The sequence below is a fragment of the Paroedura picta genome, chromosome 4 (genome assembly GCF_049243985.1).
Source record: "Paroedura picta isolate Pp20150507F chromosome 4, Ppicta_v3.0, whole genome shotgun sequence".
Taxonomy (NCBI): Eukaryota; Metazoa; Chordata; class Lepidosauria; order Squamata; family Gekkonidae; genus Paroedura; species Paroedura picta.
This window is the reverse complement of record NC_135372.1, coordinates 60,452,981-60,479,405: the sequence shown is the minus strand read 5'-3', so window position 1 is coordinate 60,479,405 and position 26,425 is coordinate 60,452,981. Positions and strand designations below refer to the sequence as shown.

The following is a 26,425-nucleotide window of genomic DNA, read 5'->3' as shown; positions in this document are numbered from 1 at the left end:
AATTGACCAATTTTCCAGTGGTACGACTGTCCCTCCCCTTCTGGCTACTTGCCAGATGCTGTTTTTTTATATAAGAAGAGAGTATTTGCTTTTAACTGTTTAGCATCGTCCAAGGTAAAGGACTGTGCAACATTCAGTTTTTATTTCCATTTTCAACTAAAGCTTCATGTGTGTGACTTTGTGTCTGTGTTGTCGTTCGTCTCTCTCCTGTTAATGTGGAAAAACAGATATTTGAAAAGCTGATATTACTTTAGGAACTAGCCACCCAAATCTTGTCATGTCTGCTTGTTCTCTTGTATTTGTGTGCTTATTTGCGGCAATTCATATATCTTGATTACTGTCTTAATCCAATCTCAGCTATTATCACTCAGTCTAATGAATTTTCACTCTAGCCAGCCCTTCCTGGCTATTAAACAACCCACCCTCTCTCTACCTATATGTAATGGTTGGGGATATTCTGTTTCCCTATATCTGCAGAAGTATTTGTGCTCATGAAAGCTCATGCCTTCAATAAAACTTTGTTGGTTCTAAAGGTTCTCAATGGACTCAAACTTTTTTCTCTTGCTTCAGATCAACAAGTGAACAACTCCAAACTTTGTTAGACTTATAAGACAGCATAGAATTCTTGTGAACTGCTCAGCCCTTTTCTCTTCTGTAATTAATTAGTTTGGGCAGAGATTTCAACCAAGAACTAAAAGAGCCTATAACACACATACAATATAATACAAATAAATGTAGCATCTTTTAATTTTTTTAGCATATTTTGGGAAATAATGCAATATATTGTTTGGTGGGGCTTGTAAGCAAGTTGGATAGATGTGCACCTTAAAATAAGTAGAATATTTTCTGTTGGCTGTACCCATTTACCCCTTAAGCTCTTCCTGTGGACACAGGGATTCTGCACTGTGACTCCTTGACCACATTGGATTGGGCTCTGGATGGCTGGGCTAGACTTCACTCTGCGTTGGACCCATTGTTAATGATGTATCTTCCAAGAGTTGGTAGGCCTATTCCAAAGACACACACTAAGGAAAAAGATGAGCATTTACTGAAAATAAGACATCAACTGGAAATTATGACTTTCCTACGTCAAATGGATGAAAATAACATTTTTAACTGTATGTCTGGCTTTATAAATGTTAACTGCCATGATAATGGGGAGAGTTCAAAAATATAAATATTAGGCTTAGGTCTTGCAAAGAGCTGAAACCCAAAGACCTAAGAGACATGTTCCTTGAGTTGATATTTGTTTCAGCCCACCAAAAAAAAAAAAAACCTGCAGAGGAGGGCTTGTTAATGGTACGTCTCTTTTAAGTTATAGGGAGAGAGATGTCAACTGTTTACCATAAATATATCTCTACATTTGAATATATAAATGATACTGTTACTTTATCTTGAGTAAGTTTCTCACTGACAGGTATGTTCGGGGAACATCTTTCACAAAAACTGAAATGTTGATATAAATATCTGAAGAAAAATACTAATCACAGAATACATTGAACAGACTTACTGATCTTGTATACCTGGAAAAAGATTTTCAAACAGACTTTGTCAGCTCAGCCTTGGCATTCCTTGTCAAACAAAAGCATGCCTAAAGACACATTTCAAAAGCAGACAATGCAGCACTTGCTAACCTCCAGAAAATCGAAAAGGATCAGGGAGCTGGAGAACAAACAGAATAGGTAAGCAATGAGAAATGGAACACAGTTCTAAAGGGCTGTTTCAGGGAGCCAAAGATGTTTAAAGAAGCCTGCATCAATAATTAAACATGAGTAAGTAAAATTCCCGTATACTTTTTGCCGGTATTGTCTTAAGATTTGTAATAGAGAAATGAAATTATTGATTCAGTATCAGAAAGGTAAAAGAAGAGACCCCTCTCATTAATTCTGAAAGGTTGGGAGGAAAAAATAGAGGAGTGTTTTTCACTCCAAAATTTTAGCCTAGAATGTTAAAGTTTTGCCGTGCGGAAGGTCCTCACCTTCCAAATCCAGATGTCTGTCTTGGTTGAAAATTCGGGTCAGGGAGCTGTTAACAGAATTGACAGCAGCAATCTGATTAAAAGTAAAATGCTCTCTTAAGAAAAGGGAGTCCTTTTTTTTCACAGTCATGTCACATTTGTGCCACTCATGCTGCTGACGTCGTGTCACACCCTACTGTGATTTGATGCCAGATAACACAACATGACATAACTTACAGTTCATTGCCACCCACTTTACATTCAGGTAGGGGTATTTCCCCCCCCCCCTTTGTGCTAATTCCCTATTCTGTGTGCTCCACTTAGAAGCAATGGTTAATTGGTATGGCACTCAGCACCACAGTTCTGGATTTAAATGCATTTTTCATAACCCTTTATGATTGAAAATAGGGGTCATCCAGGATACCTTTTACACCTTGCTCATCTAAAGAAAGGTGCCAATAGTAATTGGAGAGCTGAAAGGGAGAAATGAAAGAAGGTCATGAAGAATAGATTTGAAAATCAGAACACCATTTGATTCTTTTCCTCATTCTCAAACTGGAACCAGTCAAAACTCTTATGCCATTCAAATGACTATAACTTATACATAAATAAGAATAATGAGAAAGTCTGTGTAAAATTAGTAGATTTGTATTTGTAGACAAGTCATTTTTACGGAAGAATCATAGAGCCCCACCTATCTCACAGGGGGTCTGTTGTAAGGAGAGGAAGGAAAGGGTAGTGAAAAATGGGTTATAAAACCCGACTTCTCCTCTTCTTTCACAGCAATGCTGGGAACAGCTTGTGGCTGAGTCCTTTAAGGCAGGATATGGGGAAAAGGCTGAGGAGCCCCTGGGCAGTTCTCATGGGAATCCCTGAAAGATATTGGTTGATGGCCTTTAGGCACAGGTGTCATAGAGAACAAATGTACTGCATACAGGTATCATAAATATATCTATTTAAATTTCTTTGTCTGGAGTGCATTATTTATATCCTGCATTTTGCCACTTCTTCACTTATTATGAGCCTGTTTGCCACTTCAGATTGTCCCAGAGCCTCCTCCCAGCTGAGCCTTTATTTCAAGCTGCCTTTTCTGGTAGTAGTGCCAGTGCTATGTAACACTGTGGAGGCTTCCTATATTTCTACTTTCCGCAAGAAATATGAAGTTGCATTATAAGTGGGCATTTTTTCATTTCACGAGGAAGAGATTTTGAGGACTTAGGTCAGAATTTTTCATAAGCCACCTTGAGCTGCTGTGGTTGGTGGAATAGATTAATAAATACATTAATAAATAAATTGAGGGGCAATAGATAATAAGGTTGAGAGGTGGTAGTGGATTACAAGTTAAGTTAACTGCAAGTCACCGCAAGCTGGCCTTGGCTGAGAGTGGCAGGTAACAAATCCAAACATACATCTCTAACAGCAGTCTTGCTGTTAATAATAACGTGCTAAAGTCTAAGTGGGTAGAAAGTGGGCATGGCCAGTCTGAGGCCCTGCTTTGTACAGGCCATGCCCGCTCCCCAGGACACATGTAAGTGCCCTGGGGGTGGGGGACAGCGGGGGGAGGGTGGCCTTTCCCTTTCCGTTGTCTCCCAAAGCCCACTCGCCACCTTGGCAAGAGGGCTTTGCTGCCAAAAGGGAAGCAGTTGCGGCACCGGTGGATCGGGGGGGGGGAGTCCCTTCCCTTTGGGCTGCAAAGCCCTCTCGCTGCCTCACAGAGCTGGCGAGAAGGCTTTGAGGCCCAAAGTGAAGTGGCTGTGTTGCCGGGGGGGGGGGGCAAATTCCCTTCCCTTTGGGCCGCAGAGTCCTTTGCAACCCAAAGGGAAGTCTTTCAAAGCCCATTTTAAAAATGGGCTTTGATACTAGTCAATACATAAAATAAATACTATGGTCCCAGTACAACCTCATGATTGGCAAGACTGCCTGGCGTCTTAATCAGAGATTGTTTCAATCTATCCTATTTTTTTATCTGGACAGTCAACTTAAAGCCTCATACGTGTGTGCTCTCATTTGTGCCCTCCTCTCAACCAAAACACCTTCCTTGACTTCACAGAAATCTTTGATTCAGCTCCCTAGTTTTATATTGATATAATTCTTTAAAAGTTCGCTTCACACTTTCAAAGAAGCTGCTAAATACTCTAGTGTTTTGGTGGACATAACTTTTCTGTTTATTTATAGTGCTAAATTCACCCCTCCAAATGACTAATTAACCATGATTTACAATCCACTGGAGTACCCTGGTCCTGGCTAATATCCTAAATAACACAATTGCACCTAAATGCTCCTACCACAGAGATTGATGCCTATTAACGGGACATCATATGCAGGAGTAATTGAAGCCTCTTCCCTTTTCCTATTCTCTGTAACAAAGCAGTTTCCCTGCTATTGTTGGCACAGGTACAGGCACTGAAGAGTTAAACCTATTTTAATGTGATAAAACCTGAGGAACCACAGCAATCAAACTATCATTCACTTTTCAGCTTCTCCCTTCAGCCTTTCGCATCTTTCTTGTGGTTACTGCCTGAATAGAACAATGTCTTCCCCCTCCTGCATTTAAGGTGCAAACGAGTAAAGGAAAAGAGGCAACAGAATTTATCTGAAAGCTGCTGAGCCTCTGTTTTGGTTTCTCTTTGCCAGCATGCCAAACTGCAGAGCAATTTGAAACACAAGTATTTCCCACCCTAGATATTTATTCTTAAACCCTTTCCTCACAATATACATGTGCAACCTTCTGTGATTTGTTTTTTTTTTTTTTGCACAGGGGAGGAAAAGAGGGAATGATAGACTTTGTATCTATTATAGTTATTTTTTTGTATTGCTAAAAGAGCAATTGATTGTAGCAAGATTGGACCTCACCTTTAATATAACACCAAAGTCAAATCAAGGAAAAATTAGGGAAGCTGACAGCGGCTTTAATTTGCAGTGCTTTACTTGTCATTGTTCACTACTTATATTTCAGAAAGAAAGCCATCATTAGACTGTAAAGGTTTTTTTTTTTTGTGAATGAGAGATCACACATTTCTGAGGTTACCTCTGCAGTAGTCTTGTAGTCTAGAATTGCCATGACTTGCTCTCTCAGATTTAATGGGGAAGCCAGGTGACACTGGCAACTCAGTGTTTTCCTTGTTGTCATCCTGGATTTTCTTTTTCAGTCTCGCATTTAATAATTTCTAAATACAAAATACAGCATTAGGCTACCCAGCATGGACAGTCAAGGCATGATTGTGACTGCACAGGGTGTCTTTCCCTTTAAACGTTCTCATTTTCTTCTGTTGCAGCTTCATTAATTGCTTCCTGCAATCTGCCATAGCATTCCTGAATTGGCAGTTAATTGATAGTTCTTGTTTGAGCTCCAGTTCACTGTGGCCTTTTATTTTATGCACAGAGCTGTGTGATTCATATGGACTCACAGCCAAATGGGTCAGGAGGCTATACTGTGGGTGAAAATGCTTCCTTCTATGAGAAGAGCTCTATTGATGGAACAGGAAGAAGGGAATGACTGCACCTCCGTCTCATTATATGGGGCTTGGAAATTTCCCAGAATTACAACTCCAAGCCACAGAGATTAATTTCCTGGAAATAATGGCTACTTTAGGGTAAGGTGACCAGATTTTAACTTTGGTAAAGTGGGACACCATTGACCGGGGAGGTTCTTGATTAAAAATTTGGTCTATATGGAGCAACAAAAAGTTTCATAGAATGCATAGAACGCAAAAATAGTATTGTAATATATATAATTTAATTTCAACTAAGTACAATTGGCCAGGTACCCCCAGATGTCCCTCTAAAAGTGGGACAATCTGGTCTCCTTACTTTAGGGGGCAGACTCTATGGCAGGGGTAGTCAAACTACGGCCCTCCAGAAGTCCATGGACTGCAATTCCCATGGGAGGGCCACAGTTTGACTGCCCCTTCTCTATGGTATTATACACTGCAGAGGTTCCTCGTATCCCCAAGTTTCATTCTTCCTAATCTCAACCCCCAAATCTCCAGGAATTTTTCAGCCAAGAGTTGGCAACCCTACTCCCCTCTCCCCACTGTGGCCTGGCCCATGTGGCTACCACTCTCATTGGCTAAGGCACAAATTTTGTGACAAAATCATCCTTGTAACTTCTGTGGCAAAATTTGGAAGGGCTTCAAGTAGATATTAAAAAAAAAACCCTTTCATAGTGCCAGGAAATTTTTGCTTTGAAAAATATTTGCAAGCAGGGCTGTTCAATAATTTGTCATGTGCTAATTACCCAATGAATATAACACTTTTTTCTAGCTGTGAATTATTCCCACATGATTTCTAATTTATCCAGATGGGTTTTGTATTCAGAGGCTTTCATCAAATGGTTTGTTCAAATAGTTTTTTCAGGCTGAAGCTTCTTTGCCAACTTCTTCATATTGTGTAATGGCATCATGTGGCAACCTAAATGGAAATATCAGGACTTTTCTCTAGGCTATTCCCCAATTCCATCTCCAAATACACCTGGCCAGAAGGATAATGGCTATTAATTGAGTGTTCTGGTATGGTAAGTTGAAATTTTTCTCTACATAAATGATTGATTCAGAAAAAGTGAAGTTATTGAGTAGGAGTTAAATTGGGCTTTAATTTGCCTCGGGTCTTTTTTTGAGCCACATCTTGGCTTATTACTCAGTGTTGAAATGTTCCTTTTATCTGTATGACTTAAAAAAAAATAAAAAAGGAATAGAAACTGGAGCAAAGTGAGTGATTTTTTGATACGTGAGTGCCAAGCTTTCTTTCTTTCTTTCTTTCTTTCTTTCTTTCTTTCTTTCTTTCTTTCTTTCTTTCTTTCTTTCTTTCTTTCTTTCTTTCTTTCTTTCTTTCTTTCTTTCTTTCTTTCTTCCTTTCTTTCTTCCTTTCTTTCTTCCTTCCTTTCTTCCTTCCTTCCTTCCTTCCTTCCTTCCTTCCTTCCTTCCGCACAAAATATTTTTAGACACATTAATTTGAACAATGAAATGCCATACTGCCAATGACTATACTCTAGAAAATCCAACCACACTATATTTTATGATATTTCTGTAAATAAGAATGTTATCACAAACTGTCTAAAAGTCAAAAGTTACATGGAGGAATTCCACAAAATATTAATTTTCCAAGATTGTTGTCACTGATATAATCAGGCCATTTCCACATGGAGGGCCAAACTGCGTGATGTCTCCTACCCACAACTGCAGGGAGACAGATTCCCACCCCTGCCATTAAAGTTCTCTTTAGTGGTCCTAAGTCTAGCTGCCGAGCCACCACTGCCTCACTGGCCAAGTGCCTCCTTCCCTTCCTCCTCTCATGTGTCATACCCCTGTCCCTTCTGCTTCTCTTCTCACCGCCACCCCACTGGTCCACCTGCCTGCTGCTCAGTTTTTCCCTTCCCCACTTGCCTTAGACTCCTGCCCTCCCTCTCCCTCCCACTTCTTAAGCAGGGCCACCTGAGCCATGCCGCCTGAACTGCAGCACCTGAGCCACCCAAAATCACAAGATGCCTATTGGACAGCCTAGGGATGTTGGCAATGTCATATGGAGGGGGCTGAATATGCTGCCAACATGTGGGGGCTGTCCAGCTACATTTTGCATGTGTGGAAGTGGCCTAAGAGTTTCTTCTGTACTCCAGATTTAATTCTTCACCTGTGTGAATTAATCATGAATATTTAAGATTGTCTAATTAATGAAGAATTCATTCTGTGAGTCAACCATGTGTCTGTGTGGCTCTAACTACACAGGACTCAGATGCCTTAAGCTTCACACTAGAAGTTATGATGTGCTTAAAAGTGTTGCTGCTAATCAAGATGTCTAATCTGCCATTCTTTTTTAGTATCTAGTATAATTTTCTGTGTCCTAACATCATAATGACTTTCTCCAGGCATCTACCACTTCATTGGCTGCTGCTACTGCTGCTTGCAATAAGCTAATATAAAATGTTGCAATGGATAAGTTGCACTAAGTTGTAATGGGGAGAGGAGTGCAGTCTGCTACTTTTGGTGACTGTTATACACTTGATGACTATTATACATAGTTTAAGAGCCTCTTGTGGTGCAGAGTGGTAAGTGGCTGAAATGCTGTCTGAAGCTGTCTGTCCATGAGGTTGGGAGTTCAATCCCAGCAGCCAGCTCAAGGTTGACTCAGCCTTCCATCCTTCCGAGGTCGGTAAAATGAGTACCCAGCTTGCTGGGGGGTAAACGGTAATGACTGGGGAAGACACTGGCAAACCACCCCGTATTGAGTCTGCCATGAAAACGCTAGAGGGCGTCACCCCAAGGGTCAGACATGACTCGGTGCTTGCACAGAGGATATCTTTACCTTTACCTTTACACATAGTTTACCCCTCTTTGTTTTACTGTGGCATGGTAGTCTAAGAACCAGGGGCAACACAACTGGAAGTGAATTGCCAAGCAGGCATAAGACATTTCTGTTTGGTCAAAATTGTAGGGTTATTACAGGATCATTTTGGAGCTGGAGTTTTGGTATATAGCGAATCTAGATTTCATTTAACTTCATGGAAATAAGGGGGCAGTACTGGTCCATTTCAATAATATAAGACAAATGGCAGAAATCATGGTTCATTATTACTAGAATAAACTCTTACAAAATCTGAAACCCACAAATATCCTTGGCATTTGGAAAACAACCACCTTTTTCCTATAAATAGTTTTTTTATAGCAACCTTCCTCCAAGGAGTTCAGGGTACTTGATTCTTCCCATGCATTTTATTAGGATATAATATCCTCTGGAGCAGGTTGGGGGGGGGGAGAGAGAGAGAGAGAGAGAGAGAGAGAGAGAGGCCCAAGTTCACCCACCACGGTTCATAAGTGAGTATAAATTTGACTTGGGCTTTCCTCAGTTCAGGTTCAGAACTCTAACAACCACATGACACTGCCTATCTTTCCCCTTGTCCATGCTTAAAATCTCCTAAGTGATTCACTCTGTGAGGGGAGAGGAAGGATAACATCTGTAATGGTCACACACAAAACATCTGTGGTGTATTGATAAAGGTAAAGGTATCCCCTGTGCAAGCACCGGGTCATGTCTGACCCTTGGGGTGACATAAAAGAAAACACAGAGAGTGTTTTTACACCCTACTTTTCCCTGCCCCAAAGAGTCTCAAAGCAGCTTACAATCCACTTTCCTCCAACCCCATAACAGGCATTTTGTGAAGTAGGCTACTATTAACCACTACACCACATTCTCTTTCATATCACATGCAAAACAGCTTCCTTTACATTTTTATTTCCTTCCTCAGCTTGCTGGATAAGTAAATATCAAAGTGCTACTTGCCTTTTTGTCCTGTAATGGGACTCAGAATATTAAAAAGCACTGATTCTCATTCAGCTGTACTAGTCAACATTTTAAAGGCCTACCTATCATATGTAAATCCCGTAACAGCTCAAGTCATAATAACAGAAGTAACATCTCCCATAAGCATTTCCTCAAAATATCATCTAACTACATGTTTCATTCTGTCAGAAAAATTGTCATTGTGGAGCTCATAGTAGGGACTTCTCAGGAGGTATAATTGAGAAATGTCCTCTACAGAGATGTTTGCCAAGCCCCCTTCCTTCTTCATTTTAGACAGTTTGTGATAACATTCTTATTTACAGAAATATCATAAAATATAGTGTGGTTGGATTTTCTAGAGTATAGTCATAGGCAGTATGGCATTTCATTGTTCAAATTAATGTGTCTAAAAATATTTTGTGCAGAAGGAAGGAAGGAAGGAAGGAAGGAAGGAAGGAAGAAAGAAAGAAAGAAAGAAAGAAAGAAAGAAAGAAAGAAAGAAAGAAAGAAAGAAAGAAAAGGGACAATAGTGTACATCAATAACCCTCTTTATTTTATTTCTTGTCAGTGAAAAGGTTTTATTTAAAGAAAAAGATAAAACTGTAATTCTACCCTTGGTCTTCAGCCCCCTCCCCCCATTACTAATGTCAAAAATGTTATGGACTTCTACAGTATAGATCAAACTATGACATTTGGCAGGGCTAGAGCAGTCCTTTAAAATGGTGGTGTCAGTTCAAAGAGATATCATAACTGTTGATGCAATTCATCCCTTCCTCAAATGTTTCTATTTCCTTTGTACTTCATCTCAGTTTATGGCACAATGGCTACATACTTCACTGTTACCAGATCTCTGCCTTCCTATTCCTAAAATATTGGTTGGTTCCTCTTGGTGCTAGGGAAAATCACCACATCTCTGTCCATTTAGTCAAGGCTATGGTATTCCCAGTTGCAATGTATGGCTGCGAAAGTTGGACCATAAGGAAGGCCGAGCATCAGAGAATTGAGGCTTTTGAACTCTGGTGCTGGAGAAGACTCTTGCGAGTCCCTTGGACTGCAAGGCAAAAAACCGGTCAGTCCTAGAGGAGATCAGCCCTGACTGCTCCTTAGAAGGCCAGATCCTGAAGATGAAATTCAAATACTTTGGCCACCTCATGAGAAGGAAAGACTCCCTGGAGAAGAGCCTAATGCTGGGAGCGATCGAGGGCAAAAGAAGAAGGGGACGACAGAGAATGAGGTGGCTGGATGGAGTCACTGAAGCAGTAGGTGCAAACTTAAATGGACTCCGGGATATGGTAGAGGACAGGAAGGCCTGGAGGATCATTGTCCATGGGGTCACGATGGGTCGGACATGACTTCGCACCTAACAACAACTGTCCTTCCAAATTGTTCTGAGCTGTCAGATCAGGACCCAACCAGTGGTTGATATAAAGTTAGTTCCCATCTATGTGATATCGAATGAAGTGAGTTCTGACTCACAAACATTTAAACTTGAATAAATATTAAAATCAGAGTCCAGTATCATGTTTAACACCGACAAAGATTTATTCAAGGTGAGAGCTTTCGAGTGCAAGCACTTTTCCTCAGACTGACCATCATAACAGTAGGAATATATAAGCAAAAGTTAATCTTGTTACATTAGTAACCTGTGCCACAGCATCCACACACAGCCACGATAACTCCTACACGGCTACTCATTTGAATCTTGAATAAATACTTATTCCTTTCTATTGTGATAGTTTTCCTTTTCCACTCTGTGTTGGCTCCCTGCATTTTCTGCTGCAGTAGCGACTCATACAGTCCTTATGGCCTCCCAGATGTGCCATTATAGAAGCTTCTACCTTGCCTTTGGGAAAATTGTAGGAATCAGTCTCATGTACATGGTAGTGAAGATAAATAAAGTGACCAGATTATAGCAGCCCTATCTTTCTCTGATTCTGGTCCCTGTTCTATTCTCAAACGTTTCACTTCACTTCAACGTTACTTGAGGATGCTTGAATACCCAAACTCAGCATCTTTTAACTTAGAGAAGAATTTCCCATACCCAGATCCAAAAAATCTATCCCCCCTGAAACAAACAATGATAGTATTATCAAAAAGGCTATTTGATAGTATTATCAAAAAGGCTGTGATCTCTTCCTTCACAGAGGTGAAGAGGGAAGGGTCAAGGTATGCTGCAAGTTGTGGAAGGGGAGAGTCATCCAGATTGAAGCAGTAGTCCTTAGCATGCAGCACTGGGGAGGTGTGTAGTAGTAGTAGTAGTAGAGGAAACACATGTAACCCCCCTCTTTTCTCAGTGGCCTGTTGCACATATCCAAGTCTAGAACCCCTCTCCTTCTGGAAAAAGTATGATAATCAGTTATCTTCTATTGTAAGGTTTTCATATCCCTGATTTGTCCTCTGATGTCTTTTGGTGAGATTTTTTTTTAAACTTGGTCACTGCTTTGAACACACAAATGCACACATACATACATGATCACCGATACCTTTGATGTAGTATAAAAAGTGGTGTTTCTCTTTACATGGGATTTAGAAATAATGGAGACCATGGAATGTCAAGGCAAAACATATTCAAAACAACCACACAAATGGAATGTCATGTCTACTGGAGAAGAAAGGTGGAAATGTACATAATGAGAAAAGTTTAAAATAAATAATTCTCCAGTTGATGAAGATGGGGAAGGAGAGTGGCTATACTAAGAAACATTGAGAATGCATGAAAAAATGGAAAGGAATTGTTTTACCTCACTGTTGTTCCAAGGATCCCAGGTGAGTGCACGTTTTATCTTGATAAAAGCCCTGTGTGGTTGACTAGGCTGAGAAAGCACATGAGAGGCCTTCACATTTGAATGGGGATGTGAACCCAAGTTTCTCCAGTCCAGGCTCAATAGACAACAAACTAATCACCTGTTCTAGCTTCCATGGCTCGTGCACACGAAAGCTCGCACCCAGAATAAAACTTGTTTGATCTTAAAGGTGCCCTTAGACTTAAATTTTGTTCTTTTTAGCCAGGAAACTGTGCATAGGATTGTACTGTAAACTAGTTAAAAATTAACTGTCAGACAACTGTATTATTGTCCAAAAAGGATGGAAAAGTTTATTTTGAGGGCTAAATATTTAATAGACAAATTATAATGTTCCCTGTGAACAGTTTGGAGGTTGCCTCTCTTCTCTTTTTCAAAGAAAACAATTTTGATGTTGGCAGAGTGATAAAAATACATATTGTCAAATTTTGTCTGTTTCGATTGTGTGTATGTCCCCCTTCCGCATATTTTAGCTGTTGTTGTTGTCACATAACTCACCTGCCAAATTGTTCTTGTTAATTCAGCCCTTCTCCTCCGCCTCTGCTAGGAGATGAGGTGACTGAGACGGAATAGGAGAGAGAGAGCAGCAGTAGCCCAAGCGAGATGAAAATGAATGCTATTTTCAAACCCTAAGCAGGGCCGCAGAGGCTAATAATTACATTAAAAAGGCCCTCTGTCGGTAGGTGCAAATAGGCTAGTCTAAACAAGTGCCACTCTTTGATGTGGGCTGTTCGAGTGGCTGTCATTACCTGACTAGACGGCCACCTTTCACCTCTCGCCATTGTGCTCTGTTAGATCGCACTAACGGGGAGAGTGAGGAACTTGTTTGCAAGGGATTTGTTGTCTCACGCTCGGAGGCAGCTGAGAGACTTGCCAAATGACAGGAAGACGCTTACATTCGCAAGGTGTGATTGCCTAAGTGTTTGACTGTGTCTAATTAGCTTGCCTTTGCTGGCTGGTAGCTCCTCAGCCAGAAGCAGATTGACTCTGCAGGCTTTAAGCAAAGTGGTTTGATTGGTGTTGTTATCATATGTTTATTTAACTCTCTCTGTAGCCTCAAACCACACTCAGAAAAGTATGTCCTTTTCTTTTGCCTTAAAAAAAAATAGCCATGCCGTTTGGTTAGCATAGAGCATATTGTTATTAACTGCATAATAAGATCCCTCTATTTTGTCCACCAGCTTCCCTTGTCAGACTTACGCAGCTTTTAGTGGTGTTTGTGGTCTTGAAAAATGCTTGTCCTCCTCTTGGGGAGGGCTGCCCATATCATTGCTTGGGAAAAATTGCAAGCTTTGTTAATTGACTCACATAGAAACGAGCGGTGATATGGTTCAGCTGTCATATGAATGGCAGAATCTTTACTCTGATTTGTTACTCACATGCTAAATCACAGGCAGGAATATCTGTACATGCAAGATGAATATTTGTTTTCTTTATTTTATCCCACCCTTATACTGGGGATGACTGGGGAAGGCACTGGCAAACCACCCCATATTGAGTCTGCCAAGAAAACGCTAGAGGGCGTCACCCCAAGGGTCAGACATGACTCAGTGCTTGCACAGGGGATACCTTTACTTTAGGGTTTCCAGATTAGGAAATTCTTGGTGATTGTGGGTTGAGCTTGAGGAAGTTAAGATACAGGGACCTTAATGTCATACAGTTCACCCTCCAAAGTGGCTATTTTCTCCTGGGGAATTAATCTTTGTGGTCTAGAGATCAGTTGTAATTCTGAGAGATATCCAGTCCTGGACTGGGTATTGGCAACCCTATACTTTGTGGCTCAAAGTAGCATAGACACCAAGGGTGTACTATTTATTTTATCTTGACAATAACCCTGGAGAGGAGCTGTGGCTCAGGGGCAAAGCATCTGTTTTGCATGTTGAAGGTCTTAGGTTCTATCTCCATCTTCTTCAGCAACCATGTGATGCAACAGACCTCTGCCTGAGACCCTGGAGAGCAACTGGCAGTCATAGTAGATAGTATTGATCTTGATAAACCAATGGTCTGACTCAATATAAGGCACCTTCCTGTGTTCGTGTAGTTGAAGCTAAAACACAGTGACTGGTTCACAGTCACTTGTTCTTAATGTATCTGGATGTTCTGAAGCACTGACCCACAAAAAACTCATGCCCTGCCACAAATGTGTTAGTCTTTTAGGTTCTACTGGACTCTTGATCTTTTTCACTGCTACAGACATTTTGATGTGGCTACCCATCTTGTTCTCAATGGCTGATCAGGAATTTGAACTCAGGTTTACCCTGTCAATATCAAAAAGTTTGATTCAGATGTATTCATTAAGCATATTTAAGCCTCTTTTTCCCCTTCAAGGATTGATGCCTTGTTGTGGCAAGGGGGCTTGCATAGCTCAGTGAAGCTATGAGCTATGCCGTGCAAGGCCACCCAAGACGGGCAGGTCATAGCAAAGAGCTCTGAAAAAAGGTGATCCACTGGAGAAGGAAATGGCAAACCACTCCAGTATATTTGCCATGAAAACTCTATGGATAGATTCAAAAGGCAAAACAATATGACGCCGGAAGATGAGCCCCTCAGGTCGGAAGGTGTCCAATATGCTACTGGGGATGAGCAGACGGCTAGTATGAGTAGCACCAGAATGAATGACCGACTGGGCCAAAGCCGAAAGGATGCTCAGTTGTGGAGGGAACTGGTGTCGAAAAGACATTCCGATGCTGTAAAGACTTTTATTCCATAGGAACCTGGAACGTCAGATCCATGAATCAGGGCAAGCTGGATGTTGTCAAACAAGAGATGACAAGACTGAACATCGACATTTTAGGAATTAGTGAACTAAAATGGACAGGAATGGGTGAATTTAATTCAGATGACCATCAGGTATACTACTGTGGGCAAGAATCTTTCAGAAGAAATGGAGTAGCCTTCATAATCAATAAAAGAGTAGGAAAAGCATTATTGGGATACAATCCCCAAAATGATCTCAGTTCGAATCCAAGGCAAACCATTCAACATCACAGTAATCCAGGTCTATGCCCCAATCACTGCTGCTGAAGAGGATGAAGTTGACCAGTTCTGTAAAGCCCTACAACACCTTCTAGAAGCAACGCCAAAAAATGATGTGCTTATCATCATGGCGGATTGGAATGCTAAAGTAGGAAGCCAAAAGATTACAGGGATAACAGGCAAATTTGGCCTTGGAGTACAAAATGAAGCAGGGCACAGGCTGGTAGAATTTTGTCAAGAGAATACAATGGTCATAGCAAATACTCTTTTCCAACAACCCGAGAGACGACTCTACACATGGACAACACCAGACGGTCAACACAGAAATCAGATTGACTATTTGCTCTGCAGTCAAAGATGGAGAAGTTCTATACAGTCAGTAAAAACAAGACCAGGAGCTGACTGTGGTTCAGATCATCAGCTTCTTGTGGCAAAATGTAGGCTTAAATTGAAGAAAGTAGATAAGAGTACTAGGCCACTCAGGTATGAATTAAATCATATCCCTAAGGAATATACAGTAGAGGTGACAAATAGATTTAAGGAATTAGATCTGATAGACAGAGTGCCTGAAGAACTATGGATGGAGATTCGCAACATTGTACAAGAGGTAGCAACTAAAACCATCCCAAAGAAAAAGAGATGCAAGAAAGCAAAATGGCTGTCTGAGGAAGCTTTACAAATAGCTGAAGAGAGAAGGGAAGTGAAAGGCAAGGGAAAAAGAGAAAGATACATCCAACTGAATGCTGAATTCCAGAAAATAGCTAGAAGAGGTAAGAATGCCTTCTTAAATGAAGAGTGCAAACAAATAGAAGAAAACAATAGAATAGGGAGGACCAGAGATCTCTTTAAAAAAATTGGAGATATGAAGAGAACATTTCATTCAGAGATGGATATGATAAAGGACCAAAATGACCCACAAAAGCAGAAGAGATTTTTAAAAGGTGGCAAAATTATGCAGAAGAACTATACAAGAGCGAGCTTAACATTTCTGATAACCTTGAGGGGGTAGTCACTGACCTGGAGCCAGACATCCTGGAATGTGAAGTCAAATGGGCCTTAGGAAGTCTGAGCAACAATAAAGCTAGTGGAGGGGACAGCATTCCAGTTGAACTATTCAAAATCTTAAAAGATGATGCAGTAAAAGTGCTACACTCAATATGCCAGCAAATTTGGAAAACTCAGCAATGGCCACAGGATTGGAAAAGGTCAGTTTACATTCCAATCCCAAAGAAGGGCAATGCCAAAGAATGTTCAAACTACCGTACCATTGCACTCATTTCTCATGCTAGCAAAGTTATGCTCAAAACCCTACAAGCTAGGCTCCAGCAATATGTGGACTGAGAACTTTCAGAAGTACAGGCAGGATTTCGAAGAGGCAGAGGAACTAGAGATCAAATTGCCAACATATGCTGGATAATGGAGAAAGCTAGGGAGTTCCAGAAGAACATTTACTTCTGCTTCATTGTCTATGCTAAAGCCTTTGATTGTGTGGAGCACAACAAATTGTGACAAGTTCTTAAAGAGATGGGAATACCAGAGCATCTTGTCTGTCTCTTGAGAAACCTATATGCAAGTCAAGAAGCAACAGTGAGAACCGGGCATGGAATCACTGATTGGTTCAAAATTGAGAAAGGAGTTCGGCAAGGCTGTATACTGTCGCCTTGCCTTTTTAACTTGTATGCGGAGCACATCATGAGAAAAGCGGGGTTAGATGAGTCACAAATTGGGATCAAGATTGCAGGGAGAAATATCAACAACTTCAGATATGCAGATGATACCACTCTAATGGCAGAAAGCGAAGAGGAACTAAAGAGCCTTTTGATGCGGGTGAAGGAGGAGAGTGCAAAAGTTGGCTTGAAACTCAAGAAAACTAAGATCATGGCATCCGGCCCTCTCAATTCCTGGCAAATAGATGGGGAAGAAATGGAGGTAGTGACAGATTTTATCTTCCTGGGCTCCAAGATCACTGCAGATGGGAACTGCAGCAAAGAAATTAAAAGACGCTTGCTCCCGGGGAGAAAAGCTATGGCAAATCTAGACAGCATCCTCAAAAGCAGAGACATCACCCTGCCAACAAAAGTGCATCTAGTCAAGGCTATGGTCTTCCAGTTGCAATGTATGGCTGCGAAAGTTGGACCATAAGGAAGGCCGAGTGTCAAAGAATTGAAGCTTTTGAACTCTGGTGCTGGAGAAGACTCTTACAAGTCCCTTGGACTGCAAGGTGAACAAATCGGTCAGTCCTAGAGGAGATCAACCTGGACTGCTCCTTAGAAGGCCAGATCCTGAAGATGAAACTCAAATACTTTGGCCACCTCATGAGAAGGATGGACTCCCTGGAGAAGAGCCTAATGCTGGGAGCGATTGAAGGCAAAAGAAGAAGGGGACGACAGAGAATGAGGTGGCTGGATGGAGTCACTGAAGTAGTAGGTGCAAACTTAAATGGACTTCGAGTAATGGTGAAGGACAGGAAGGCCTGGAGGATCATTATCCATGGGGTCGCAATGGGTCGGACACGACTTCGCACCTAACAACAACAACAAAGCTGCTTTTCCAATTGAAGTTCCTCAAGGTGGTTTGCAGCAATGTAGGGAAAACGGCTTCATTTATAAAAATATAAATCAACATGAAATCATCTTACTCATTCTACTCAAATGCCCTCTGGAAAAGAAAAGTCTTTTGTTAAGCTTGCAATTCCCAGCTCTAACCTAAGCCAAGAGTGAGTCAATCTCCATCAAGCCCTGAAACTAGATCTGTTGAGCAACAGGGAAGATGGACTCCAGCTATGTCTTGTGATGTCAGCAGCCATCTGAATTTCCAGTGAAGGCCGCATAACCCCTGGGAAGCTCTTACATAACTCCAAGGTTTCCCAGAACCCTGGCTAGGAAACCCTTCTCTAGGATATCAGCCTTGCCAACTAGTATAACCTCTTTGGTCTTGTGTCAGCTTAATTTTTTTTCTGCCTTACCCACCTGACACAGCCTCAAAGCACCTGCTCAGAGCCAAGACAGATTTATCTGGAGGCTTGGATAATGAAATATAGAGTTGGGTGTCATCTGCATATCAATGATACCCAACCCCAGAGTTCTGGACAATATCACAGTGACTTTATATATGAGTGTGTGTATGTGTGTGTAAGGGCATAGGCAAGAGAAGAGAACCTTGTGGGAACCCATAAGTAAACTTACCAGTGATCAGGAATTTAGAAATATAAAAATCAACCCATTTAATTTTGTATTTAAATGATTTGCACTATTTACACCATTAATACACATTTTATTTCTTCTCTGAAGTTCTTTGCGTATAACACAATATTATAAATGAGATACACAAAGACAGACAGAAGAAGTGTTTATGGATCAGTGCAATCAAAGCTCTGGTTTATGGAACCTTTGGGGACATGTCATATGTAAAAGTATTTGTGAGTCAGTTTGCTGGAAGAAATTTAATATCATGTTAGTTGGCTTCTTCTCTATGTTAAGGAGCTCATAAAGTTAATGTCTCAGAAACCTCAAAGCATTTGTGCATGCCCTTCTGACAATCTCAGATAAAACAGCAGCTACATGGTGACCAGTTCAAAAGCCACCATGTTGAGACTGTTTCACATGGAAGGTTTGATATATGGAGCAGCGCTCATGGTGCGGAGCCACCAATTTTCACAAGGCCATGGGAAACTGCTAAGAAAGAATTTGCAGTATCATTGTGAAAACTGGCACATCTGTGCTAGGAATCACACACACAGCTGCCATGCAGTTTAAGGCCTGGTTTACACATGCAGGAGAAAGAGGTGGTAATTAGGCAGCAAAGCCCTGAGGTGGTAGAATGGACTGCAGCGTGTACTTCAGACAACAGGTGGTGGATTCCAGCTTTACAATGTTCCTTTGAACATAATATTCCAAGCAACAGAAAAGTAGCACAGCAGAAGAAAAGTTCTGTCCCCACCAGCTGGCTGGTTTGGAATCCTATTTGCAGTTGCTATGTTTTTTTAACATAGAGGAATATTAAAAAACTAGAAAGATAGCCCGCTGTAAGAGGGATACAGCGGGCGCTAGGAACTTACCCAGCATGGTGTCCCGTGGCGACGGCTGTCTGCGGCAGCTCCGTGTGCCGGGGGCGGCTGTCCGCGGCGGCGGCGGCAGGGAGGCCCTGGCAGCGGCGGCAGGGAGGCCCGCGGCGGTGGCGGTGGCGGAGGCAGGGAGGCGCCGGCAGCCGCGCTCCGCGCGACTGCCGGGAGCTCTGTCTGGTGGCGGCCTGACGCCTCTCGCTGCATCAGGCTGGGAGCAACTGCGAGCCGTGCTGTGCGCGGCTTGCAGTTGCTGGGGCTGGGAATCAGAGGGACCAATTGGCAGGCGCAAAGCGCCTGCCGATTGGTCCCTCTGATTGTCTGTCCAGAGGAAGGGTCCAATCCGGACCCTTCCTCATCACGGACAGATCCCGCCTCATTACCCCTGAGCAAATTATTTAGTCCGCGGCGCCCGCGGCATCGCAGGCAGTGTTTAGATGTGTATTTCCATGATCTGAAGTGGTACAGTTCATTCTGCCTCCTCAACCACATCATTTCTACCTTATGGGTACACCAAACTTAGGGCAACAATCATATGCATGATCTACTATTTAAATTACATTCAACCTTCAACAGCAAAATGTATATTATTGGCCTACTTTTATATTTGAGCAAGCGTGGATAAAAATCTCACTTGCCTTTACCACCCCATAAATGAAGACTAGAGACTCACAACATGAGCTAAACTGGAGCTCATTTATTAACAGGTGATGTATGTTGTTTTTGCTGTGGGTTACCCTATCTACTGAGTTGTCTGAGAGTTGTTAGTTTGATGAGCAATCATATCCTGCTTAAAAATTCCTACTGGCCATACAGTCAAACCAAAGTTATCTCAGCCTGCACACCAAATTATATGCTAAAATCAACTAAGCCCCATTGAGCCCTCCTGTTACTTAACACAATTTAAATTAAACCAGTGGAGGCCCAGGACTGAGAGGATCCCCTCCCTAACCCTCCCCTGGAGTCCGCCATGAGAGGCTGAATTTTGGACCCTTTCATAATTAGCAGCCTCAGAGTGCTCAGCAGATTTTATTTATATCAAGTAAACCATTATCCTGTGTACTCCAGTGATGACCTAATTAATGTAACAAACAAATGTAATTTATCTTCTTACCTTAAGTAATGTAGGGCTAATGAAAACAGTGACCATTTTTGCATGGAGAGGTAAAACACGAGTGGCTTCCTGCTTGCTGATGCTGGATGGTAAATCTTACGTTTGCAGCCCTTCTCATGGAAGACCCCTCCCACATTTCTGCTTCCTGACAAGGCTGCAAGGGAAAGCACAATGAACTTCTCCCTCTGCTCCTTGGCTTGTCAATCACAGCAAGCCACCAACCACAGCACAGCAGTTCTCACATGGACTGAAACTTATAGACTGTTTTATGTATTGTTCTTTGTTCTTATGTAAACCACCCTGAGCTTCTGGGGAGGGCGGTATATAAATATAATAAATATAATAAATAAATATAATAAATAATAACTTTCTTCCCGTCCCCGAGCTTCAAAATTATTTTTTTTTTAAAAGGCACTTCTGTGTTGCTGTGTGGTAATGACACAACACAGATGTATTTTTAATAAAAATCAACACTGCCATGTTGCTATGGAGAGACGGCAGAACAATACAGCATCCCACCCCCCTTTGAGTTTCATGTTCTTTTGGACTTTGTTTCTGTCTGGGTGGATTACTGAGATGCTGAACATGGTCCCTTTACCCCAAAAAGTCATTTTGTGTAAATGGTTGGCTTAAAAAATAGTGCTCATACCCCTGTATGATCGGGAGAAGCATGCTTGATAACCCCCACCTTTCCAACTCATTTCCCACCTACAGAAAACAGAAACGGGGCTATTTTTGCATGCCCAAGTTGTGAGAAGGCTGGTCATGGTCCCTGGAGCCCAAAAAGACATTTTGTGTATATGGTTGCCTTAAAAAGAAAGCACTCAGACCCCTGTATGATCAGGAGAAGGAGGCTTGATCACCCACCCACCTCTCTTTCCCAAATCATTCCCCACCTCCAGAAAACAGAAAAAGGACTGTTTTTGCCTGCCTGATACCAAAAAGACCATGGAAACTTTAAAGAAGATTTTATCTTACCTTTAACAATGTAGGTTAGCAGTCATGCAGCAATGCAGACTGAACCATTAAAAAAAATTTGGAGCAGGAAATGGAGAGGGGAAGGTGGGTGTGAGGGTGGGACAATGCTGCAGAGACTACTGCGCTTTCCCCGTTCCACACGGTCTTGCCCCTGGTTGCTCACTGGTTGCTCACCAATGGGACATGTGATTGAGGGTGGTAAATCCAGCTTTGGTGATTTCCCTCACTGCAAGTTAAAAATAGCCCAAACTCTACCCAGCTCCTTGACAGTCTTGGGATGCAGGCAATGCCATGTGGAGGGGGCTCTAAAAGCCATCAACATTGGAAGGCTGTCCAGGGGCAGATTCTTCATGCAGAAATGGTCAGTACTTCCAGCCAAGGAGCTATGAATGGTCAAACACAAATAAATGCATGCCTGTCTGCCTGGAGTCCTGTTCTCTTCCATTTTTGGAAGTAGGCAAAATTTGTTCCTAAGCCGTGTGAGTGAGTTGGCCAACTTTTCATTCAGATACCCCAAAGATACTGTCACATTCACATATGGAACACTTTGCTGTTCAGGAACCAGTTTCAAAAAATTCTGGGTGCGAATAATGGTAGAAGGTTGGCGCAGATTGTTAGGATTTTAAACCTTGGATGTGTGTATGGGATTTCACTGCTTGTTACCTCAGATGGGGTTTTATACTCAGGTTTTCCTTTATCCATAACTACCTAATACATAATTAAGCTGTTGATACAACCTGAACTAAGATCATACATAGCAACATATTCTCTCATTAGTGCTCATTGTCTTACATTTTAATATGCAATGGAGGCACACCTTGTTGAATTAATGCTGCAGTGGTGTATTCAAATTAGAAGTCTACTTGAAATTGCCCCTGACCTTCTCTGGAGCAGCACAATCTGCAATCACCTAGCTACTACGGCGGACATTTTTTAAATGTGTATAATTGTAGAACAATACAGCTGATCCTCACTCAGCAATGATGGATTTCTCATTTGCCTGCACGCTAAGTTCTCTGAGCCATCAGATCAGTCAGTGGCAGGAGGAAATCTAACCTATCAAGTTGCCAGATTAACAATAAAACAAACTGCTATTTTCTAGAGCTTTTGTTAATTGTCACTTCTCAACAATGTTACACAAGTCCCCCGAGCAGGTGGACTTTCTGGCAAGTTTCTGTGTACATACTGGAACCCTGGCTCTGCTCAAAAGGCCCTTCTCTTAGCTACACTAATTTGCCATGTCAAATTAGTGTGATGAAACAAATTCTAATTACACTGCAAGATCACTTAGAGCATTAGTGCTGCTGCTGTGGCCTGTTCTGCTGCCTCTTTATTTGCATACTAATCCAGGGGACCTAGGCAGATGACAACACAAATTGTCTTCTTCTGTGTTTACTAATATTTGCAAAGGGAGGTGCTGGGAGGCAGCTGCTCCCAGAGGCTGGCAGGAAGTACAAGATGGGAGGTTGGGTAATTTGCCAAAGTGGGGCAGAATCTTCCCCTTTGCATTTCCAGCTGAGATCTGCAAGAAGCAGCATTTAGAATAAAATAAATTGGCAGGTGGGCTACACCTGTTCCCCTTACATGTCATATTCATTGTGAGTTGACATCTTTTCATCTGTGGTTGTGCCATTAACAGCAATATGATTTTCAGACATTAACAGAGTTACTTAGAACCCCCTTTTTTTGGGGGGGGTATATAATTTAATACTGAGGTAGGGTGGCCAACTATGGCTTGGGAAAGTACTGTAGATTTGCGGATTGTGACTGGGGAGGGCAGAGTTTGAGGAATGGGTGGAGTGCAATGGGGATGAGGGTTGCAAGACCCCCTCCCAGTGGAGGTGGGAGTCCCTACCCCCAACCACCAATCAACTGACCAGTGCAGAGACTTATCAGGAAAAAGAAGGCCTAGGCTTCATTGCCAGCATTGCACAGGTATTGACACCATCATGTCAGCAAAGTCTGAACAACATTCTGGAATTTGAGCGAAAACTCTAGAGATTCAGAGTCAGAGTACCTTTATTGGCATAAAATTGCCAAGCATAAAACGGAAATTTCAAACAGTTCCAGATGCAAAATCCATCGTAACTCTAGAGTAGAAGCCAGTTTTACTATAGGGTTGTTGCCCAAATACTAGAGCTCCAGCCAGACATTGCTGGCATGATGATGTCTCTTCCTGTGTGACATGAGTGACAAAGCCTGGTCCTTTCTCATTCTTATCTCCACAGGGCCTGCAAAAGGGAGCTCTTCCACCAGGCATTCGACTGAGGCTAAACTGACCCAACAATATCCACAGGTCCCCCCACTCAAGACACACCCTCCAACCTCCCTAGGAGTTCTGTTAAAATTGTTCCTCCTGATATTGTTAAATTGGACCAGTTGCAGTAATTGTTAACTTACATCCTTTGTTGAAACTATTCATGTTGTGTTTTGTAATAACTGCTGTTTATATCTTTGATGTTTAATATACCTCATAATGTTCCATGTAAACTGCACAGAGCCATATGGGAGGGTGGTATAAATATATGAGAAAATGAATGAATTAATAAATGAATAAATCCCTCATCCTTGGGTGAGTGCCAGGATGGATCTGGCACCCCTAATGGGAACCTCATGTCACTTTAAGATTTCTGCTTTCTGAAGCTTCCAGTTTCCCTAGGAGTCCCCAACCTTTTGGCACACGGGGGCTGCATTAACATTCCCAGTGGACCACATCTTAAACCAAAATGTAACAAAATTATTAACCTACTTATTTAGATCAAAAGTAAACATTCAAAGGTAAATGAAGAAATGTAACTTTAATGCAATCCATTTTGGAACAATATTTTACCGTGGAATCCTTTTATTTAGCTACATGTGCTTACCTAGTCACTGTGATTGTTGTGGCTGTTATCTGTTAGCCAAGGCATTGATGTCCAAGTCAAGGTTTGCAACAGATACTCTTAAAATGTAATGTAATGTCATCAGTAAGCCTTGACCTGCACTTTTTTGCAAGAAAAGGACAGGATGAACAGCAGTATGGGTCTGAGGGAGAATGCCCTGAGGGTGATAGCAGCAGACAAGCTGGTTAGAGGGCCACACAGAAAGAGGTTGGGGACCCCTGCCTCAAGGAAATAGATCTTTATAGGCTTTATAGGAAATGGATCTTTATAGGCAGTTGTAATCCTGGGAGAACTCCAGGCTCCACCTTTAGGTTGTCAACACTATGTTGAGGGCACAATCTAGTCAAAATGAAGGAGTTCTGCATTTTTGTCTCCTTGTGATTATTTTCACAGAAAAAAATTAAACTATTAACAAAGGTCACTTTAGCTGATTTGTACCTGAAATGTTGTTATAATTGTCATTACAAATAGTAGCCTTCTATAATAATGAATCTCATCCTCTTGATGATGATGATATTAGCTATTTAGTTGAGTCCAACTCTTGGCAATCCTATGGCATAACTACTGCCACAATATCCGATCTAACTCCACTTCTTTTAGTTGTGTAATTTTCTGGCCAGTATCCATTATGATTGTATCTAATGACCATGTTCTTTGTTGGGCTGGTTTCTTTTTTCCACTGACCAGTCCTAGCATAATTGCTTACTCCATTGAGTTGGATCACATGAAAGGGCAAAGGTAAGTAAAGGGGAGTTTGATGATTTTGCCCCCCAGTGATATATCAGGCTTGATGTGCTGTAGTATTTCCTTGTTTGTGACATTAGCCATCCATGGAACCTGCAGAAGCCTTCTCCAACACCAGAGTTCAAATCTTATCTGATTTTTCACCCTCTTGATAAATGCTGTTAAATCCCTAAATGGCAAGGGTTGGGGGGAGATTTTTGAAAGACTGCCTCTCCCTGTACTGTTCAGACTGCCAGTTAAGAGCCTCTTCACAAGCCCTCTGTCTGTGCCCCCACCTTCAGAGGTGAGATGGATGGAGAATATAGGCAGGACTTTTTTCAAAATGCCCCCTTGCTTGTGGAATGCTCTTCCCCTTGAGGCTGTCATCTACCCCAGTGGTCCCCAACCTTTATTAGGCTGGGGACCGGCAGGGCATCGGGCCGCACCCGCGGGCCGCACCCGCGGGCCGCGCCCGCGGATCGGGCCACACCCGCGGGCCGCGCGGGCGCGGCCTGCACGGGCACGGCGCGGCCCTGATTCCCTCTCCCCGCCCTCTCCGCAGTAAGAAGCTTCCCGGGCTGCAAGCTTGCGGCCTGGGAAGTTTTTTACTGCGGTGGGGGGGGGCGTGGAGAGGGATCCGCGGCCCGGCGCCATGGCCTTTGCGGCCCGGCGCCGGGCCGCGGCCCGCAGGTTGGGGACCACTGATCTACCCTATTCATTTTTGTGTGTTAGGCCAAAAGATTTCCTTTTACGAAGGCTTTTAATTAAGGGTTTATTTTTGAAGTTTCATTTTGTAGTGTACTGCAATGTGGGAATGTTCTAGATTCTAGGGTGGTAAATATTTTATGCTGTTTTTATTCTCTGACTGGGTTTTAAATGGTAAATTTAACTGGAATTTTATTTCTACAAAATGAACAAATAAACCAAAACCAGTTCTGTTGCTTCTACCTTTCTTTCCAAATCACCAGCTGATTAGTTAAAGAGCATGTGTTATGTTTGTGGCCACAGTGCTTTACGAGTTCAGTAGAATTACATTTATATATATGATTACCTATTCTTATGTTTGCTTTCCCCCCTCACTCATGAATGTGAAGAGTGGTGTGAAAGTTGTTAAAATATTTCAAGTTATGATAAAGAAGTAACTTTTTGGCACAAAAATATTGTAGGAATTCAGATGGTTTATGTAAAAATATTAATATTACATATTGTAAGACTGGAGATGGTTTTGTGTAAAAAAAAGGACTGCGGGAATGCAGATGGTACATATGGATGATCTGGGTAATGCTTTGACTACTTAAGGGCATATTTTAAAGAGCTATAAGTGAAGGTCATATGTGACTTGTGAAAATGGCTGCGATTGCCCAACTTACTTCAGAATTTTAAAAGGAAGTTAGGGCTTCAGTTCAAGCACCAAATGTAAAAGTCAGTCAATATGTGATTAGGATATAACATGATAAAGTGATTTGCTCTTATTTTGCAACCCATGAGCCCATTTATCTTTGGTCTATCAATTAAATTCTCTTCCAGAGGATAAACTGAATCAGCAGTTAATATCTAGTGGTACCCTCCTTGACTGCAAATGAATGATAAGTTCCTAGCTCTTTTAAGAAAGAAGTGGTTGAAGTTCGTTGATCTTTCTTTGAAAAACTGTTGCAGAAACTA

At 41.9% G+C, this 26,425-nt stretch overlaps 1 long non-coding RNA gene across 8 annotated transcripts in view; it reads right to left on the bottom strand.

The window, feature by feature from the left end:
• The window catches only part of LOC143835445 (uncharacterized), an 86,269-nt gene that overhangs the window by 20,877 nt on the left and 38,967 nt on the right, over positions 1–26,425 (bottom strand). For 5 of the 8 annotated variants that reach the window (XR_013230143.1, XR_013230147.1, XR_013230144.1 and 2 more), the window contains 2 exons: positions 20,181–20,334; positions 825–5,124 (listed from right to left, as the gene is read on the bottom strand). This is a non-coding gene — a long non-coding RNA (uncharacterized LOC143835445). The remainder of the gene's footprint in view (positions 1–824; positions 5,125–20,180; positions 20,335–26,425) is intronic. The other 3 variants (XR_013230149.1, XR_013230148.1, XR_013230146.1) reach the window with 3 other exon arrangements.